Source organism: Pelobates fuscus, chromosome 2 (genome assembly GCF_036172605.1).
Source record: "Pelobates fuscus isolate aPelFus1 chromosome 2, aPelFus1.pri, whole genome shotgun sequence".
In the NCBI taxonomy this organism is placed as follows: Eukaryota; Metazoa; Chordata; class Amphibia; order Anura; family Pelobatidae; genus Pelobates; species Pelobates fuscus.
Genome location: NC_086318.1, coordinates 102,459,021 through 102,481,335, shown reverse-complemented (window position 1 = coordinate 102,481,335; position 22,315 = coordinate 102,459,021).

Sequence of the window (22,315 nt, the reverse complement as noted above, 5' to 3'; positions counted from 1 at the left end):
CCGCTGAGTGTACTAATCAAAAGATTGAACAATATCTGCGCTGCTTTGTTTCCGAACACCAGGATGATTGGGTCGGTTTGATTCCTTGGGCAGAGTTCGCACACAATAATCTCGTTTGTGATTCTACTCGTTCTAGCCCCTTCTTCATGAACTATGGCTTTCATCCTTCCATTTTTCCTTCGGTCTCTTCTTCCCAAGGAGTACCGTCGGTTGATGATCATGTCGCCAATCTGAAGAAGTTGTGGGATCAGACTCGTCAAATTCTCCTGCATAATTCTATGTTGTTCAAAAAACACGCTGATAAACACAGAAAGGCGGCTCCAGTTTTTGTCCCTGGGGATAGAGTATGGCTGAGTACTAAGAACATTCGTTTAAAAGTTCCCTCTATGAAATTTGCACCTCGGTACATAGGCCCTTACAGGGTTTTGTCTCGTATCAACCCGGTTGCGTATCGCCTAGCCCTGCCATCGGCCTTACGTATTCCCAACTCCTTTCATGTGTCTTTGCTGAAACCACTGATTTGCAACAGATTCTCCTCTACGGTTTCCTCACCTCGTTCGGTTCAGGTGGACGGTCAGGAGGAGTACGAAGTCAACTCCATTATCAATTCCCGATTCTCCCGGGGAAGATTACAGTATCTGGTCAACTGGAAGGGATATGGTCCTGAGGAGAGGAGTTGGGTACCTCAGGAGGACGTTCATGCTCCTCGTCTCCGCAGGGCGTTTCACTCCCGCTTCCCATCTCGTCCCGGTTCCTTCCGCCCGGTGGGCGTATCTGAGAGGGGGGGTACTGTCAGGGTACCTGAGGTCTCTACCTTTGAGAAGGGTAGAGACTTAGTTGTTTATCCGTCTAGACAGGCCATTTCTCCCGTTCCTCGCGGTCCATCCAGTCATTCCAACGCTGGCCGCAAGGGATCCGCTTCCTTTTCTAACATGACGCTCGATACGTGACGTCTTGACGCTATCCCGAGCGACCTGTCACTCTATTGGCTTTATCTAATCAGCACCCATCGGAGGCGTGTCTACTCTCCGGACTCAGGGTATTTAAGCTTGCTTCTCTCGTCAGCTCATTGCCCTGTCGTGGTTCTAGCTTGTCTAGTCACTCAGTGCTCTTGTATTCTAGTATTCTCTTTGGTTCTGACCCGGCTTGTTGTACTATTCTGCTTATCTCTGTTATCCCTCTGACCCGGCTTGTCTCTCGCTTACCTGTCTTCTCGTTCCCTCGACCTCGGCTCGTCTCTGACCATTCTCTGTTATTCTCTGTACGTTAGTCCGGCCATTCTAAGGCCCGGTATACGTACCTTTCTACTGTTTGTACTCTGCGTGTTGGATCCCTGTCCCGATCCTGACAGGGAGCCAGCCTGCCAGCAGAGGAACCCGGCTGAGCTCTTACTTGCAGCTCCACCAGGTTCCTCTCGCGAGATTCGGAGCGTTGCCATGGCAACGCTCCGGGTCTCGCGAGAGTGAACGCTAGCCTCACAGACTAGAGTTCACGCACCACTGGACCACCAGGGATGGATGGCGGCAGGAGCAGCAGGATCCCCCCTCCCAGGCATAAGGTAAGCAGGGAGGGGGGATATAATCATACATGTCACAGCAGCCTCACTTACTCAGACACCCTGCACCCCTAACACTCACAGCACCCTCACTCTCACACACACACACACACTGCACCCCTGACACTTACAGCCCCCCTAACACTCACAGCACACACACTGCACCCCTAACACTCACAGCACACACACACTGCACCCCTAACACTCACAGCACCCCTAACACTCACAGCACACACAGCACCCCTAAAACTCACAGCACACACACACTGCACCCCTGACACTCACAGCACACACACACACTGCACCCCTAACACTCACAGCACACACACACACTCTGCACCCCTAACACTCACAGCACACACACACACACACTGCACCCCTAACACTCACAGCACACACACTGCACCCCTAACACTCACAGCACACACACTGCACCCCTAACATTCACAACACACACACACACACACTCTGCACCCCTAACACTCACAGCACACACACACAGACACTGCACCCCTAACACTCACATCACACACACTGCACCCCTAACACTCACAGCACACACACACACACACACTGCAGCCCTAACACTCACAGCACACACACACACACTGCACCCCTAACACTCACAGCACACACACTGCACCCCTGACACTTACAGCACACACACACACTGCACCCCTAACACTCACAGCACACACACACACACACTGCACCCCTAACACTCACAGCACACACACACACACACAGCACCCCTAACACTCACAGCACACACACACACACACTGCACCCCTAACACTCACAGCACACACACACACACACTGCACCCCTGACACTCACAGCACACACACACACTGCACCCCTGACACATACAGCACACACACACACACACTGCACCCCTGGCATTCACAGCACACACACTGCACTCCTGACACTCACAGCACCCTCACACACACTGCACCCCTAACACTCACAGCACCCTCACTCACACACACTGCACCCCTAACACTCACAGCACACACACACTGCACCTCTAACACTCACACACACACTGCACCCCTGACACTCACAGCACACACACAATGCACCCCTAACACTCACATCACACACACACACACACACACACTGCACCCCTAACACACACACACACTATGCACCCCTAACACTCACACACACACTGCACCCCTGACACTCACAGCACACACACAATGCACCCCTAACACTCACAGCACCCTCACACACACACACACACACACACACACTGCACCCCTGACACTCCCAGCACCCTCACTAGCACACACATACACACACTCACAGCACCCTCACTCACACACACTGCACCCCTGACACTCACAGCTTCCTCACATGCACACACTGCACCCTCACACACAGCTTCTTCACACGCACATAGCAACGTTATGCAAACACAGCACCCGCTCACACACAGCACACACACACTGCATCCATCACACACACAGCACCCTTACCCACATAGCACCCTCACGCAAACACAGCACCCATCACTCACACACACACTACACCTCTCACACACACACACACACACTGCACTCCTCTCGCACACACACTACACCCCTTACACACACCCTCACACACACTGCACAATATGCTTTCCTAGCATTTTTGTCTCCTGGTATCCCAACTATGGAGACACCAGAGACAAATTTCAAGCAAACACAGTGCAAGCATGTTATTAAATTTGCTTGTGCTGTGCAGAACAAATACAGGGTCTTTTTCTCATGCCCGAGCTCTTCAGCAGAGCTCTGCGCATGGTCTACCCTGGAAGAGCATTGAACCAACATGCTCACTTTGTGATGGGGCGTGCTTGTCATTGGTGATGACAAAACACAGCCTTAATGGCCCCGCCCCCTTTTTAGTGGGCCGCTGTAATTAAAAAATGCCCGGGCCGAATTTTCTTCCCAGTCCGGCCCTGATGGTGGGATTTCATTTATGTTCCTGTGAACTTTAAGTGAACCATTTTTCAGTTTAATATAGAATTATATAAATATGTTATAAATATGGTTACACACACACACACTCGCTGACACATACAGTCACTTACACACTCTTGCTAACACACACACTGCCACACACTAACACACACAGTTACTTACACATTCTCACTAACAAACTCACACAGTCACTCAAAAACAAACTCACACCAGTTTAAATATAGTCACATATTATTTACACACACAAACATAGCAATGTAACAAACACACTCACCAATTTACAACCATGCTCTAGATAACCAGTCCCTTTATCCTCCAGATGGGCCATACCTGCGTGCTGTGACTGGAGGAAAAGGGGACCAGCCTGCAGGAAGTGTTCATCTTTCTGCTGGAGAAGCTTCTTGTTCCCTTCAGAGGTCTTCCGATGTTCATAGGCAGGAGGCACCCGGGATACCAGGTCATGTCCCAGCTTCCCCTGCCTGCAGGACGCAGGCACACCCCACTCCCTGAACAGATAATCGGTGGCAGAGGGAGTGCAGCACAGGAAATGGGTGCGCTAGTGGGTGGCTAATAAGCTGCTCACACTGAGCTCCAGCCCCACACAGCAGCAGGACAGCCCAACAGGAAACCTCCCAAACTGGTGTTAGATTATGACAGGGGCAGCAAAAATGCCGCCCCTGTCAGAGTGGCAACTGGAGCCATGGTACCACCAGGACCTATGGACGGGAGGTGGGACCATGACTCCAGGTGCCACTTTGACAGGGGCTGAGCCTTTTATATTCGTATTCCTAACGCTATAGTATTCCTTTAATCCTACCTGTTATATAAAAAAAAAACTGCAAAGAGCAGTTAAAACCACCCTTTTCCAGCTTGTGGACAGTCTCTTTGTGGCAGCTTGATTCTCCCGCAATAAGATCACCATCCTTGATGATCTCTAGATCAGTGTTTCCCAACCCAGTCCTCAAGGCACACCTACCAGTCCAGGATTTAAGGATTACCCAGTTTTGTCTAAGGTGTGTTTAGAAAAAAAAAGAAAAAACACCTTAGACACAACTGGGTCACCCCTACATCCTGGACTGGTAGGTGTGCCTTGAGGACTGGGTTGGGAAACACTGCTCTAGATCAATCATACGTGTAGTGCGTGTGTGGAACTTGCCTAGCTCAGCCAATCCATTCCTTCTCATAATGATTATGCTGGTAATGAACACCTTTAGTTCTATGGTTTTAAGGAGGGAATGCCTCTGTTGTTTGTCTATCTAACAAAGAAACCGCAGAAGCAACAACGTTAGACATAATCCAATTAAAGATGCAGCCTTTGTGCACCAAAACTATAGTTATTAAAATATAGTTATTTTGGTGCCTACACTATTTATTTAAAGAAAAATATTTGTAAATATTTGATGCCATGATGCATAACTAAGCGTTAAGCTGATCTAAGGAAAATATTTTTAGTATCTTATGAAAGGGTTACTCTATACACCATTATGACCACTGCAGCTTGCAGAAGTGGTTATTGTTCTTGAAACACTGTGATTGATCTTAAAACATTATGAAATCTACAATATTTGCCATTTTATGCTGGGTTGTAGGCTGCAAATCAGCCAGCTAGAAATGTGGCTGTGCCAATTTTCTCCTCATGTTGTGTGCACCACACCCACAACTTGGGCTGAGCTGATGTGCACATTGTGCATGCATAAACAGTGGCTCTGCTGGGAACTTAAAGTAAAACAATAGGCTAGGAATAAAAAATGTTATTCCCAGCCTATAGTGCCCCACTCGCTCGTGCCTACCCCCTGTAGTGATAAAAGGGTTAAAACACCTTTTGTCAAATACCTGAATCCAGCGCCGATGTCCCTCCGCCTTTGCTCCTCTGCTCCTGACTTCGGCCGACGTTAGGGATCTAATGAGAATGCACGGCTTTCCTATACTTTCCCATGGGGTTTTAGCTAACACTGAATGTCTTCATGCGAAGCGTGAGGACGTCCACCTACCAGAGGTGGAGTTAACCCTGGCAGGTAATTATCAAAAACTGCAATAATTATCATGGCAGGGTTAAGGGACTTGGGACACTGAACCCAGACCACTTCAATGAGTGAAGTGGTCTGGGTGCCTATAGTGTCCCTTTGACATTACTAAATAGCTAGTAATCAGCCTGTATGTTCTACTAATGCTCCTGAGAATAACTAAAGTCTGCAGTGTAGAGGTTTATGGGATAATAATCTGTTATTGGTGTTGGAGAGGTCTACCTGCAGTTGTAGTTAGATCTACTAAACAACTAGAAATGTTATAGGTTAGTATCTTTTATTTGTTTTGTGTTTCTTAGTTAGTAAATTATCTTTATACTGCATTAAACAATAAGGTTTTTGTTTTTTGGGGGGGGGTTATGAGACCATTTCCCTTCAATTTTGAAATCTTTTAACCTTCATATACACAGCCAGGAGCCAGCAGAATAAACAGATACTAGTTAATCTGTGGTGGGAATATTCCTAGGTTGTTTGTAAACTAGTCACATCTTTCTGCACCATCTGTAATGCAGATCATTTTCTGGAAATCAAATTTTTTTTTATCATATTCAAGAGATGTGGACAGGAACAAGTGAAACCATGATGATGATATCGTCTGAATGTATTCCTCTATTGATTGAATGAAGACCTGTGAACTAAAACACACAAAAAATATATTTAAATAGGATCAGATTTACTTTTACGGGCCCTCTGCATTATTATCTTCTCCCTAGTCCTGGTACCTCACTTACCTGACAATGCGTCATTGCTGTATGCACGTTCGTTCGTTCGTGCATGAACATATAAATTTAGTGGTTTTTTACACGAAGGCTGATATTATCAGCATTTTCTCTTATTTTCTCTCTGCACATTTATTTTAAATTTCTGGCTATTTCAAACCTCATATATTTGAGAAAAAAAAGGCACATTAAACTTTATTAAATGCCTTGCAAGGAACTGAAAGGGTTTGAAATAGTTTTGATTGTTCTAGCACAGTTGTTATTGATTATCAGTTGATTAGCCACCAGAGGGAGATAAAGCTGCAGTGGGACATTCTATGGGTGGAACAGATTCATAATTTAAACAAAACATAAATTCTGCATTCAGTCCTTTTCATTACCATTTTTATAGGTAGAATTGTAAGACTGTCCTAATGCCATAGAACGGTAAGGTATTTCATGATATCTGGATATACTGTACTCATATTTTAATTAACTTTCCATAAAATTTGAAATATCACCCACATTTTTTTCCCCAGATTCTACATAGTTTGTCAAAGCCTATTAACTTTAAATGCTTAAATGACTTTAAATATACATAAAACAAACATACACACTTAATGCCTGCACTCTGATTTAAGAAATAACCATTTACTTACATCTACATGGTTACCAATCTCAATTCCTGGAATCTTCCCCATCGGATTCAAGTATATCTGTGTTGCCTGTGTGTGTGAAGAATATTGTTAAATTCTATCTACTGTACCAGGCTCTGTTTCATATTGCTAACTTCCTACCTGTGCTATCTGCTACCTGTGTTCTGACCATTTTGAAACATTCAGACCCCTGGTGAACTGATTCACCAGTGTCAACATATCTGCCTAATTCTTGTTTCTCCTGCTGTTCACATTTTTTTCTGCTTTTCTTCATTCTTTTTGCCCTCCAAATGTTATTGTTAATTTCCCTCGATATATATATGGATACAGTTGTGATCAAATTTATTCAACCTTTGTTTGAAAATCACGTTTATTGTCAACATTACATACTTTCAGCTGTTTGCAATAAACAAATCAAACAAAAGTGATTTAAATAGCTCAACACACCGAATGCTTAAATTGGTTTCCCCTAATTCAACTGAAAATGCAACTTATAATGACTTCTCCAGTCTCAAAATAATTTGACTCCTTCATGGCACTCATCTTTAGTACTTAGTAGTACAAACAAGATGCATTGCCAGACACCAGCTTCTGGCAATGTTCTTAAGGGAATCTTAGCCCATTGCTCATGAGCAATGGCATCCAGTTCAATAACATTCGTGGGTTTATGTGCTGCAACCACCTCCTTTAAATCCCACAAGAGAATTTCTATTGGTTTCAGTTGGATGACTGTGATGGTCACTGTTGAATGTCACGGGACTTCTTCTACAACCAAGCCTTGGTGGAATTTGAGGTATGCTTGGAATCATTGTCTTGTTGGAAAGTCCATTTATGCCCAAACTTCAGCTTCCTCACAGATGGCATGACGTTTTCTCCTAGAATTTTCTGATACTTCAACAAATCCATCTTGCCTTCCACATGCTAGAGGTTTCCAGTGCCAGAGGATGCAAAGCAGCCCCAGAGCATCACCAAGCCACCACGATGCTTAACTCTAGACAGAGTGTTCTTTTCAGCGTTTGCTTAATTCTACTTCCTCCAAGCACAACACTAATCCATTGGGTCGAAATGTTTCCGTTTTGTTTCATCGCTCCACAGAACAGAATACCAAAACTTCTGTGACTTGTTTAACCCCTTAAGGACACATGACATGTGTGACATGTAATGATTCCCTTTTATTCCATAAATTTGGTCCTTAAGGGGTTAAATGATTTTGAGCATATCAGAGTCGACTTTTCTTGTGCTTTTGGGTCTGTAGTGGTGTATGTCTTGGAGTTTTGGCATGGAAACCTTCTGTGTTTATTACATGCCTTATAGTGCTCACTGAAACCTCAGTGCGTCTTGCATCAAAGTCTTGCTGCAGGTCTTTTACAGTCACTCTAGGGTTTTTCACATTTGGCCTTCTCAGAAATCGTGTTGCAGCCATTGATAGTGTCCTTTTCTGCCATGTCCAGGTAGTTTAACTACTGTTCCTATAACTCTGAGCTTGCAAACTATGCTTCCAATGGTGAACATTCGGTGTCTTTGCTGTTTTATTGTATCCTGTTTGTAAAGGGCGATGATCTCTTCTCTTAACTTTGTGGACCATTCTTTTGACTTATTTCCAATAAGCAGTCAAATGTGACACTCAACAAATCCCTAGCCAGTTCAGGTATTTCAAGTGTTCCAGCTCAAGCACACCTCATACAATTAATGAAGTCCTTGAATAGTTGCATCAGGTGTGCTTGAGACAACACTTGTTTTGAATATTTGTGCTGTTGTGAGGGATTCTATTCAGGGTGAATAATTTTGAGACTAGAAAAGTCATTATAAGTTGCATTTTCTGTTGAATTTGGGGAAACCACTTGAAGTATTCATTGTGTTGAGCTATTTCAATTGCTTTTTTATTTGTTCAGTGTAGTTGCTGAAAGTCTGTACATGTTGACAATAAACCTTATTTTTTTTTTGTTCACATGTAAAGGTTAGGGAAGACACTCATCTGTGTCTGCATATATCTAGAGGCACAGTGGAGATCATCCATGCCATACATGCAGTAAGCTTGATTATTATGCAAAGAGAATGGGCGTCGCTCCCTGTAAGGTTTGAATGGGTGTGTTGGCACATTAATGCTGGATATATGGGCAATCCCTGGCATAGTATACTGAGTGAGCCTGCATCCCTCTCTTCAGGATAATGGTCCATTAGACCACCATAATTATACATACATAACCCATTCTTGATCCAGTGTCTTTTACTTATTTTTTAAGCTCTTTATATTAATTTATTAACTTAAATGAATAGCTCAGGACCCATTCGGGGATGCTTTCCTGAGTGAGTCTTGAACTATTCAGGGTTCATTTAGAACCATTCGGACTGGTTAAGATGTACACCAATTCAGAGCTCAGTTTGTTGGTATTTTAGTAAGTTTTTTTAAGGATATCACATTTAGTGACAAACCTTCACATTTTTGGTGGATACGAGCATGAATTAAGGGGGAAAAAATCTTCAATTCCCTCGATTCTACCATGACTTCTATGAATGGGAAAGAAAGATACCCTTGTCTTTTCAGCTTACTGTTAGAAGATGGTTATTTGAGGACAAAATAAATATTAGTGTGCCAGCATTTTTACTATTCCAAAAATTGCATAAGGTCATTAAAACATTCTCTGAGCATTGATTAAGGCTGACATTTTCTCAAATGCACTTACCAGGTATATGAAATGAATTAGGTATCTGTGTGGTTCGGTTTTAAACTCCGCTGGTTCTTGGCTGTATCCGCTAAACCACTGGTTGGTTTGCTCTGCTCTGTAACCGATTAAGGACACAGAGACACTTGGACCATATTATTTATGAGGTGGCAATTTAAAGAAAATGTCCTGTTTTATACAGTGTCAAAGACTTTTGCTTTTAGCAAAAAAAAAAAAAAGCAGAGCGAAGTAGTGAAACAAAATTCTAAAATGGAACTAGATGATCAGTGATTGATTTCTGGCACCAATTACTTTCAAACTTTAATTATTTTGGAAGATTTTACAAAGAACTGGAAATTAAAGTTGTTTAGACCGCTAAACAACTTTAGCTTGTTGAAAAGCAAAAAATGTGTAAAGAGTGTGTTTTCTTTTCTTTTTTTTGTTGCAAAATGTGCAACTTTCAATAGAAATTGATACTTTTATAAATTTACCTGGTTACAACCCCTTGGCTATCAAGCAGATAACAGGTAATGTTACTTCCTGGTTTCATAAGCTCAATGCAGCTGACTTCAAGAGGCAGCAATTGTTCAGAGCACCTGACTTACAAAGACTTCTCATTGAACTGCATTGGGAAGTCTGTGATTGGACAGCCACAGAAAGTCTGGGCGGGGTTAGAAAGGGGTAGCTTGCAAAGGCAGCATACAAGAGAACTGCTGGTTTTGCAAGCTGATTTTAGATATATTCCCAGTGAAATAATACGTAATTAAATACATGCTTGTTTTCATTTGGAGTATATCTACTAAACATTTTTCATTTATTTTGTACCTGTGCAGTGGAGTGTCCCTTTAAAGACACACTCGTGTGAAATGATTCCCGTTTGAATCATGTTACCTATTTCATCTGTATGATTGTGGTCCAGGCACTCAAAGATCAGTTTAAACAGCAGGCTTATTGGAAAAATGCAACGTTTCGATCCCACAACGGACAAGATCTGCTGTTTAAACTGATCCTTGATTGCCTGGACCACAATCTTATAGAGTAGGGGCAGCCAACCCCAGGTCTGGTTGCACCAGGATTTTAATAAGTGTGCGGTATTCCTCTTTTTTGTTTTTAATCTATTTCATCTGTAACATTAGTTACCCAGCCATCTGACAAAAGTGTATAGATAGACGACAAGTTATCATTTATATTTACTTCTGGGTAGTGACTGCTCTGGTGTCTGTAACCATGTTGATAGTTTTCCTGTCTTACATTGAATGCAACCACCTAAATGAAAGAAACTGGGCATTTGTCCCAGGTAAATATAAATAATATCTGGCTTGTACAATGCAGAATTTTTTTTTTTTTTAAAAAGCTAATAAAATAATCTGATTTGAAGCCTTGAGTTTCTTTGTTGACCTATAAATGGTTAAATGAAGAAGGTATACTCTGTCAGCAAAGCAGTTTTGCCAAATCCTGAAGGCAATGGACACCGTATGAATTCAATAGAACATCACCCAACTCATTAGGGATGCAGACGTCAAGCAGCCAACATCACCTTGGAAAGCATATGTGGTCTGCAAACACCACAATATTTAGTGGGTGGTCCTGGCATTATCCATCCAGAAATCAAACGCTTTGTGGTGAAGAAATCCTAATACCAGATGTTGTAGAACTGAGCTGGCACACAAGCCGCAGTGGTCTTAAACATTGCGTAAACATTGCATAATTAAAAAGGTGAAATAATATTTTAGCTTTTGCTTAGAACAGAACTGTTAGTGTAGAAGGCTAAATTTAGTTTGTCCTCTCTGGTTTTTTTTATGCAATAATCAGAATCTATACAAAAACATCTTTATCAACATAAATCAAAATATAATGGCCTATGTCGTGGTGTAGTGTTACAGTAGATGCAGTCTTGTGTCATTTTCTCTTATGACATAGCAGGAGCTGAGTGATCTGATTTTTGCAAGGCATGAACGTCTTTTTATCTGTTCCAAACAATTAGGGGGTGTGATCAAATGGAATCACTGTAACCATTGCAGCCTCCTTTATTGTGAGTGAGAGCCAGGTTCAGGAACAGAAAAAAATGTTAAAATATATTTTCAGAATGTTTTTCAATTTTTTTAGTTACTATGGAAATACTCTAAGCACCAAAACAACTTTGGCTTAAAAGGACACTACAGGCACCCAGACCACATCATCTCATTTAAATGGTCTGGGTGCATTGTCACTATCCCCTTAACAGAGAAACTGCAATGTTTACATTGCAGGGTTAAGACCGTCTCGAGTGGCAGTCTTTCAGATAGCCACTAGAGGCCCTTCCTGCATTTTCATGGAGTTTAACGCCGTGTAACAATGTTGGACGTCCTGACGATTTGCATGAGGACTCCAGCATCTTTAAAATCCCTCGTAGCTGGAAACAGGAAAGTGGAAGAAAGGGTTTTTATTGCTTTCAACACCTGGGCGGAGGCAGAGGGACTATAGTGTTAGGAATACATTTTTGTATTCCTAACGCTTTAGTGTTCCTTTAATGAAGCAGTTTTGGAATATAGATCATGTCTCTGAAATCACTGCTGTCCCATCTGATTAAAACTTTATGAGTTTTTACTTACAATTCTGTTAATAAAATTAAAGGGCTACTATAGACACCAAGACCACCTCATCTCAATCAAGTAGTCTGGATGCCATGCCCCTTGTCTGTAGGAACGGCAAGGTTTGCATTGCATGATTAACCTATAGTGGCTGTCTTTATTCATGATTAGAATTCATTATTAGAAGCAGTTGCCATGTGAAGCAAGTCTGTAAACTTTTTGGTTTGTACATTGAATGCTTTCTCCTGACAGGTTTTGCACATGTGCATTGTGTGTGAAGGGGCAGAAACATGACAGAACATCATACCCTCGCCCCCTGGGTGCTAAGTCATTGTGTGTGTGAAGGGGCAGAAACCTGACAGAACATCATACCCCCGCCCCCTGGGTGCTAAGTCCTCAATGGAGGGTACTTTCAGAGCTCTCTCTACCTCTGGACACTGCTCAGCTACAGCTGAGAAAAATGATTGGGACATAGCAATACCAGGGTACTCTTTATATAGAAAAGACAGGGAAGGCAGGAAAGGGGAGGGGTGGCCCTGTATGTGAAGGATAGCATAAAATCTAGCCTAATAAAAGTAAGTGATGCGAACATAGAGTCCGTTTGGGTTACATTAGAATTTGGTAATCACACATTACTTCGTGTAGGTGTGATTTATAGCCCCCCAGGACAAATTGAAGATTTAGATAATCTACTAGTTGAGGAAATAGCTAAAATGACAATGAAGGGGGAAGTTATCATCATGGGTGACTTTAATCTTCCTGATGTGAATTGGAAAAAAAAATAGCTGCTTGTGCCAGGAGCACACATATTCTAAACTCCCTACTCCCTACTAAAACAAGTCGTTGAGGAGCCAACTCGTAAAGAGGCCATACTAGATTTAGTGTTAACAAATGGAGATTTGGTATCCGATATTACTGTAGGTGAAAGTTTAGGATCCAGTGATCATCAGTCAGTGTGGTTTAATATAAGAACAGTGACTGAGTCACATCACACAAAAACAAAAGTTTTAGACTTTAAAAAAACAGACTTTTCTAAAATTAGAATATGCGTAAAGGAGTCCTTGTCAGACTGGAGCAATTTAAATGGAGTCCAGGAGAAATTGTATTATTTAAAAATTGTGCTGCTGAAGGCAACAGAAAATTGCATTAGGCTTGTCAGTAAAAGCAAATAGAAACCACTGTGGTACTCCGCAGATGTGGCCAAAATAGTAAAAAACAAAAAGTTAGCATTTAGTAATTTAAAAAACAAAAACCAGAGTGAGGAAGACAATATGATCTATAAGATTAGGCAGAAAGAGGCTAAGCAAGTTATAAGAGCTTCCAAATCACACACAGAAGGGAAAATAGCACAGTCAGTAAAAAAGAGGGATAAAACATTTTTAGATACATAAATAAAAAAAGGAAAGTAAAACAAGGATTAGTTAGATTAAAACCAAAAGATGGAAGGTATGTAGAAGAGGATAAAGGTCTAGCTGATTGCCTCAATGAATATTTTTGTTCACTATTTACAGATGGAAATGAAGGAAATGGGTCTCAGTTAGGAAACAGGACAAATGAGTCATTTGTTACATGTGAGTTTACAGAGGAAAAGGTTCTATTTCAACTGTCAAAAGTAAAGACAAATAAGTCGATGGGGCCTGATGCGATACACCCAAAGTTATTAAAAGAACTTAGTGGTGTACTAGCAAAACCATTAACGGATTTATTTAACCAATCATTGTTAACAGGAGTAGTCCGAGAAGATTGGAAATTAGCGAATGTTGTACCCATTCACAAGAAAGGTAGTAGGGAGGAGTCGGGCAACTATAGGCCAGTGGATGGAAACCATGTTAAAGGATAGGATTGTTGAACATGTAAAATCACATGGATTTTAAGATCAGAGACAACATGGATTTACTTCAGGGATATCATGCCAAACTAATCTAATTGATTTTTTTGATTGGGTAACTAAAATAATAGATCAGGGTGGTGCAGTAGACATTGCTTACCTAGATTTCAGTAAGGCTTTTGACACTGTTCCACATAGAAGGCTCATCAATAAACTGCAATCTTTAAGTTTGGATTCCAATATTGTTGAATGGTGTGACAAACTGCCATTTGCCACTGGGCATTGGAGAGGACTTATTGCTAGCCTCCTGCCCTGCCACTATGGCCCTGCAGTTCAAACCTGTTATTTTCCCTGCCGTAAGGTTTAATTGTGCCTTTCTGCGGACAGTTAAAGCCATGCTACCCCAGATAGCTATGCCATGGAGCCCAGCCGTATACTGAAAGACTGTATGAAAGACTTTGGCTCCATGGCGATGGAACAGTATGTATTTTTATGTCTTTTATTGTCCTTTGTCTGCCACGTGGCTAATGGAGTTTTGCCTCTGTCCTTGGAGATAATTGGATTACTACTCAATTATCTCCAGGATAGAAGACTCTGAAACTGGTTTGGGCCGGAAAGCAATGCTGGCAGTGGGTTTTAAAAATACTTTTGCTAACTTTTGAACCCCTGGTCTAATTCGTGCCATTTTTTAATATGTTGTTCCCCTCAATGGATTGATTATGAAAATGTATGTTTTATGTTTGTGAATTTCGTCCGGGTACCTTCCACTGCGGTGTCTCAATAGCCACAAATTTTTTGAACGCCTCAGACTCCACCAGCTTGTATGGTAAAAGCTGGCGGGCTAATAGTTCAGACAAGCCAGCTGTCAGACGCTGGGCAAGGGGGTGACTTTCTGACATTAACTTCTTACACTCAAACATGTCCTTGACAGACACCTGACTGTGGGCAGATGAGCGGGAACTGCTCAAGGCGAGAAACGGAGTGGCGGATGGTTGAGAGGGGGCAAGGAGGACAGCAGTGGTTGACGTGGCTGAAGATGCTGGACCAGGAGGAGGATGGCGGCTTTGAGTTTGTGTGCTGCTTGTACTCATGTGTTGATCCCATAGGCGTTTGTGATGTGCGATCATGTGCCTACGCAAAGCAGTTGTACCTAAGTGGGTGTTGGACTTCCCATGACTCAGTTTCTTTTGGCACAGGTTGCAAATGGCATCACTGTTGTCAGAGGCAGACACACAAAAAAAATGCCACACTGCTGAGCTCTGCAATGACGGCATTCTGGTGGTGGACACAGGATGCGTTGATTGGCGTGCTGTTGGGCTGACCCCGGGTGCCGATGCATGCTGTCTGACTGTGCCACTAGCTCCTTGCGACGACCTGCCCCTGCTTCCAACTCGTCTCCTCCTCCTCTCTGTCTCCCCATCTGAACTTTCGCCCTGTTCTTCTTCTTGCCGAGCGGGCACCCACGTGACATCCATGGACGCATCATCATCATCAACCGCTTCACTTGTATCTGACATCTCAGCAAAGGAAGCAGCAGCGGGTACAACATCATCATCATCAAAACGTACGTCCATGTGTGTAATACTGCCTGACTGAGACATATCCCTGTTATCTACATCCTCTGGCAATAATGGTTGCGCATTACTAATTTCTTCAAACGGATGTGTAAATAACTCCTCTGACAGATAAAGTGAAGCGGCTGTGGTGCTAGTGTTGGTGGTGGTGGCGGCAGGCGGGTGAGTGGTATCTTGAGAGGTGCCCGAAGCTAAGCTGGAGGAGGATGGTGCGTCAAGGTTCCGAGCGGAAGCTGTAGAAGATTGGGTGTCCTGTGTTAGCCAGTCAACTATGTCCTCAGAACTTTTCAAGTTCAGGGTACGTGGCCTCTGAAAATTGGGCATTATTCTAGGGCAAAAGGGAATCACAGCACCATGACCACGATGGCCCCTGCGGGGTGGCCTGCCTCTGCCTGTCATTTTTTTGGATTAGTGGTACTATGCGTGCAAGCTACTGTGAGACCAGATATGAGTGGCAATGTGCACTGGCAGAGGTTGGCAGAGTAGACGCTGTAGGCCTGACACACCCGCTTGAAGACAAGTAACTGCTATTCAATCTATAACAGTGAAAAAAGTTTTTGGGTTTTAAATGCACGCTTTTGTGACACAAGATATGAGTGGCAATGTGCACTTGCAGAGGTTGGCAGAGTACACGCTGTAGGCCTGACACCCGCTTGAAGACAACTAACTGCTATTCAATCTATAACAGTGAAAAGGTTTTTTGGTTTTAAATTCACGCTATTGTGACACCAGATATGAGTGGCAATGTGCACTGGCAGAGGTTGGCAGAGTACACGCTGTAGGCCTGACACACCCGCTTGAAGACAAGTAACTTCTATTCAATCTATAACAGTGAAAAAAGTTTTTGGTTTTAAATGCACACTATTGTGACACCAGATATGAGTGGCAATGTGCACTTGCAGAGGTTGGCAGAGTACATGCTGTAGGCCTGACACACCCGCTTGAAGACAAGTAACTTCTATTCAATCTATAACAGTGAAAAAAGTTTTTGGTTTTAAATGCACGCTATTGTGACACCAGATATGAGTGGCACTGTGCACTGGCAGAGGTTGACAGAGTACACGCTGTAGGCCTGACACACAGACGCTTGCAGACAACTAACTGCTATTCAATCTATTACAGTGAAAAAAAAAAAATCGTTTTTAAATGCAAGCTATTGTGACACCAGATATGAGTGGTGGCACTGGGCAAGTGGGCACAGTATCCACTGTGAGCCTGACACAGAAGCTGGCAGGCAGGCAACTGCAATTAGATTACACAGGGGGTGCTGTCCTTACAGCAGAGATCAGATGAGTCCTTCAGGACTGTAGTGAATACACTAGCCTATCTATACATTTCCCTATCAAATGAGCAGCAGCTACACTTTCCCTCCTCTATCTAAGAATGCAGCTTCAGAATGAATCTAAAATGGATGCTGTACAGGAGGTGGGAGGGTCTGGAAGTGTTAAGTCCCATTTTTTCCTGTGGGCATGATGTAATTCTTACCATGCTCTACTTGGTATTTTCCATAATTCTGTACTTTGTCATACAAATTCATTGATAGATGCTAAATTCACATCTTTACAGATATTACAGATATTTTTCCTTGAGTTATTTTTTTTCCCTTTGATGATGTTCAAAATTAGTTTAACCCCTTAAGGACACAGCTTCAGAAGCTTGTCTTACGCTTAATGACACAAGCAATTTTTGCATTTTCTTGCTGTATGCGTTCAACTTCAATTTGCATCTCTCTCGTTTATTGCACCAACGCATATTATATACTGTTTTTTAGAGGACAGAGGGGGCTTTAATTTATAAAATGCTTATTTATTATTAAAAAAATACAGAAAAATGCAAAAAAAAGGAAAAAATTTGTGTTTTTTGTACAGTTTTTGCAATAATAATGTGTGCCTAATTAGTGCAGGTTAAAGAAAGTAATTAGAAATAAATTCATTTAGTTGTTCTGATTTACAGAATATATAATGTGTCTGTGATTTTCAGTTTTTTTTTGGTAGTTACAGGTCACAAAGCACAAGGAGTAAAATAAACTTTTAATATGGAGCGATTTTAGAATTTGGTATGTTTGTCTTATAAGCTTAATAGCCATAAAAGAAAACAAAATTGCCACACAAAAGTATATATTTATATAAAGTAGACATCACAGGCTATTGTCCTAAGGTTGTTTTGACACTTTCTAAGTAGCCATTTCACCGCCAAGCTCTGCTAAATATTGGAGTAAAATTTAGTATTTTGGGGTTTTTGGCACACAAACTTATAACAAAGAACTTCTCATGTGTATTTTGTAAAGTTGGTGTGTGCTATTCCTGTACAAGGTTTTATTATGTGTTCAGTTACTTCTGCTGAGTACAACGGTACCCCCATTGTATGTCTTTGGCACTATTTCGTGAAGCTACAGTGCCATATAGGAGACCTGTCCGTTTCAACATTTACAGTAGAATTTTGAGAGGCGGATTTAATGGGCCTATGCTTCAATTTGGGGTATTATAGCAGTTTGACTGTTCAAAAAAACCTCACAAAGGCCTACCATTTGTAAAAGTAGACACCTCAGGGTATCTCATATGGTGCATATTGTGCTTTAACATGCCCCCATTTTTTCACCAATATATGCTAAAGTATGTGGTAAAATATAATTTTGGGCATTTTTTACATATGGATTACATTTTTGCTGGGCATTTTGTACATTTCATATGGGCCACTAAGTTCAAACCCCCCCAATTATGCTCAGCTAAGCCTTCTGAGTAAAACAATATGCCCAATGTATGACCTAGACACTATTTTGTGAAGTTACACTGCTGTAAAAGAGACATAACAAGTTAAGTTTTTTAAGTGTAAATTTTCATGGAGGGTTTTGATGCGTCCGTGTCCCACTTTGGAGCACTTGAGCAGGCTACATATTACAACTACACTAGAAGATTTGTCATCATCTCATATTGAGATTCAACGCTGGAGATCTTCTATAGTGTCCAGTTCCCCATTTTAGAGGGAGATACGCCTGATTTCTGCTCAATCTTGTGAGTTCTCTACCACCCATACTTCTCAGTGGTCTCTTACAATATTACCCTATGTAGTGTTTATATATCTTTTGCAGATACTATTTTGAATCCATATAATTCTACACATCTGCAGTTTGTATTATTTTCATTCATACATTATCACTTTGGTGATTCACAATATTTTGTACCTGGATTTTCTTTCTTTTTTTCTTGTTACATATTACAACTACACTATAAAGGCATACCATTTCTTAAAGAAGACATCCCAATTCAAAAGGCATTTTTTGAACCTTAGCGTGGGATCATTTTTCCGCTAGCTTGTACCAAGTGTAGTGGTAATACGCATTTTCTGCCTTTTTGACACACAAAGTGAGTTTGCGCAGTATATTTTTCAAACCTTATGTGTACTACGACTGTATAATACTTCATATGTTGCTCAACTATGTCGGCTGAGTACAGCAATACCCCCGTATGTACCTTTGCCAGGTATATGTGGACATTGAAGGGGCACATTTGAGACACAGCCATTCCAGTTTTTTTCAAACTTTGAATTTTTACGCTGTGTCCATGTCCCATTTTAGAGTATTTTACAAGGCTATATAATCCAATTACCCCATAAAGGCATACCATTTCTTAAAGAAGACATCCCAGGGCAATTCAAAAGGCATATTTTGAACCTTAGCGTGGGATATTTTTTCCGCTAGCTTGTACCAAGTATAGTGGTAAAAAGCATTTTTTCTGCCTTTTTGACACACAAAGTGAGTTTGCGCAGTATATTTTTCAAACCTTATGTGTACTACGACTGTATAATACTTAATATGTTGCTCAGCTATGTCAGCTGAGTACAGCAATATCCCCGTATGTACCTTTGCCAGGTATATGTGGACATTGAAGGGGCACATTTGAGACACAGCCATTCCATTTTTTTTCAAACTTTGAATTTTTACGCTGTGTCCATGTCCCATTTTAGCGTATTTTACAAGGCTATATAATCCAATTACTCCATAAAGGCATACCATTTCTTAAAGAAGACATCCCAGGGTAATTCAAAAGGCATATTTTGAACCTTAGCGTGGGATCATTTTTCCGCTAGCTTTTACCAAGTGTAGTGGTAATGAGCATTTTTTACATTTTTTATGTATTTTTTTACTTTGTAAATCTTTTTTTACTTTGTAAAACTTTTTTTACTTTGTAAAACCCGTTTTTAAACTTTTTTTTTTTACTTATTAAATGTTTTACATTTTCTTAACTTTTTTTACACTTTTACATTTTTTTCTAAACTTTTCTTTTACCGTTAACCCCTAACTAGCAGTAAGCAGCACTAACAGTAAATTCCCCATTTTCCCATAACTCCCACCCACCCCAGCTAGCAAAATATATAATTATAAAATATTTAAATGAATTAATTAAATAAATTGAACCCCTGAGGGTTAAAAAAATAAATAAAAGTTAATCCTCAGGGGTTAAAAAAAATTAGATCACAGTATAATACTGCGATCTGTATGTTGATCACTGTAGGCAGTGATCAACTGGCAGGGAAGGGGTTAATTTTTATTTAGACTGGGTAAAGGGGGGTGGTATTTTTTTTTTTGTACTTAAACGTTACTAAAACAGTTAAAAAAAAATTTTTTTTTACCTTTTTAACCCCTTAAGGACACATGACATGTGTGACATATCATTATTCCCTTTTATTCCAGAAGTTTGGTCCTTAAGGGGTTAAAGCTTATTTAAAAAAAAAATTAACGTTAACCCCTAGTTAGCCTAACACCAAATTCCCCAATTCCCCACTAACTTCCACCCATCCCGCTATATAAATTGCAATAATAATAATAATAATAATCCCAGCCACCTAAATATATAATTTTTAAATATTTAAATTAATTAATACAATAAATTTAACCCCTGAGGGTTAAAAAAATATAATAATTAACCCTCAGGGGTTAAAAAAAAAAATCAGATGACATTAAAATGTATACCCTGCCAATTGATCACTGTAGTCAGTGATCAATTGGCAGGGAAGGGGTTAATTTTATTAAAACAGGGGAAAGGGGGGGTGGGATTTCACTTAAATTTTTTTTTTTTACACTAGGTGGCAGGATCATTGAAGATCCGGCTCCCTGCACTTCACACAGAACCCGGAAGTGCAGGGAGGCGGAAGGTAAGTACATTGAGCACATGTGCTCGCTCTGACATGCTGTCAGAGCGGGCACATGAGCTGGGGCAGCCCGATCGGGTGCTCCCGGTCTGCCTCTAATGCAGAGGCAGACCGGAGCACCGTTAACCCCGCGATCGCCGCGATTGCGGCGATCTGGGGTTAACTTTAGTAAATTACGGAAATTTTCCGTCAACGGTCCTTAACTGAAGGACAAGGTTGACGGAAAATTTCCGTCACCGGTCGGGAAGGGGTTAAGACCAATTCACCTTAAACGTAACTGGTATTGCATTTGATGCTAAGTATAGAGCTTTATTTTATTTAATAGCAAACTGTTATTAGGAAATATAGGCACGGGCATGTGTGTCCATAGCAGAGGGCAAAATGAGGCAAGTGCCCCCCCTTTTCCCCCCCCATAATTTGTCTTTCCTTTAATTTAAATAGGGCCCAAGATTGATAGAACACACACATTATATATATATATATATATATATATATATATATATATATATATATATATATATATATATAAAATCCAAATAGATGGCTGCACTCACGGTTTTAAAAGTCTAAAGTTTATTGAAGAATAATTAAAACATCAGCGATCAACGTTTCAGTTCTACTTGAAGGACTTTAATCAGGATCCTGATGAAAGTCCTTCAAGTAGGACTGAAACGTTGATCGCTGATGTTTTAATTATTCTTCAATAAACTTTGGACTTTTAAAACCGTGAGTGCAGCCATCTATTTGGATTTTTTTGGATATCAAAGCTGTTTTTTGGCTGGCACCCTGTTATCAAGGGATGTTTGAGCGTGCAGGAGTAATTTTTATATATATATACCTTATGACACATCTGGTAATTGTGGGGGTTGCATTCAGGGTATTGGACAGCGAACCATTTTAGCACATTTTCTGTTAAAGACACTACACTGTAGGTTAAATAATAGATTAGCTAATTTATGCTCTGTTCCAATAGTCTTTATAAGTTCATATGATTACAAGCTTGAATCCTTTATCCCTCCAAGTTCTCATGTTTGCCTGTTTCAATTCTGTAATATTTATTGCATCACATAAAACTGGGGGCTGGTGTAGTGTTTAGCAGTAGTGTGTTTGTTGCTTAGAGTGTCCCATTAATAAAATGAAAGGAGATAGTTCTGACTAATTTCATATTTCCCAGAATTACAGTTAATTTTTTACCTCTTTGGCAGCGGAACACAGTATGTAACATTTTGGAATTCCATTTAATGTGGTTATATCCGTGTATCACCATTATAAGATATTATTAAGTTCAACTTTACTAAATTTAAGCTATTGAACAGATAACTCCATTACTTGATTTTACTCAGTCACACTTACATATTAAGTAACATAATACATAATTATGATCAGAACAATATTGCCAAAGCCTTATGTTTTGCAAAGATAATCAGGACCAAGATAACTATTTGTTGGAATTACATCTCTTATTGTCCTTTCTATGAACCATTGTACTTAAATGTGAAACCCAAACAAAACTGGTCTTGATTAAAATCTGTTTTGCATTTTACTCTTGTTCAACTCAAGGATGTGCCATTAATTTGTTTCAAAAGTTTTCAATTCATTTTACAGATTCTTTGCTAATAGAGCAAATATCCC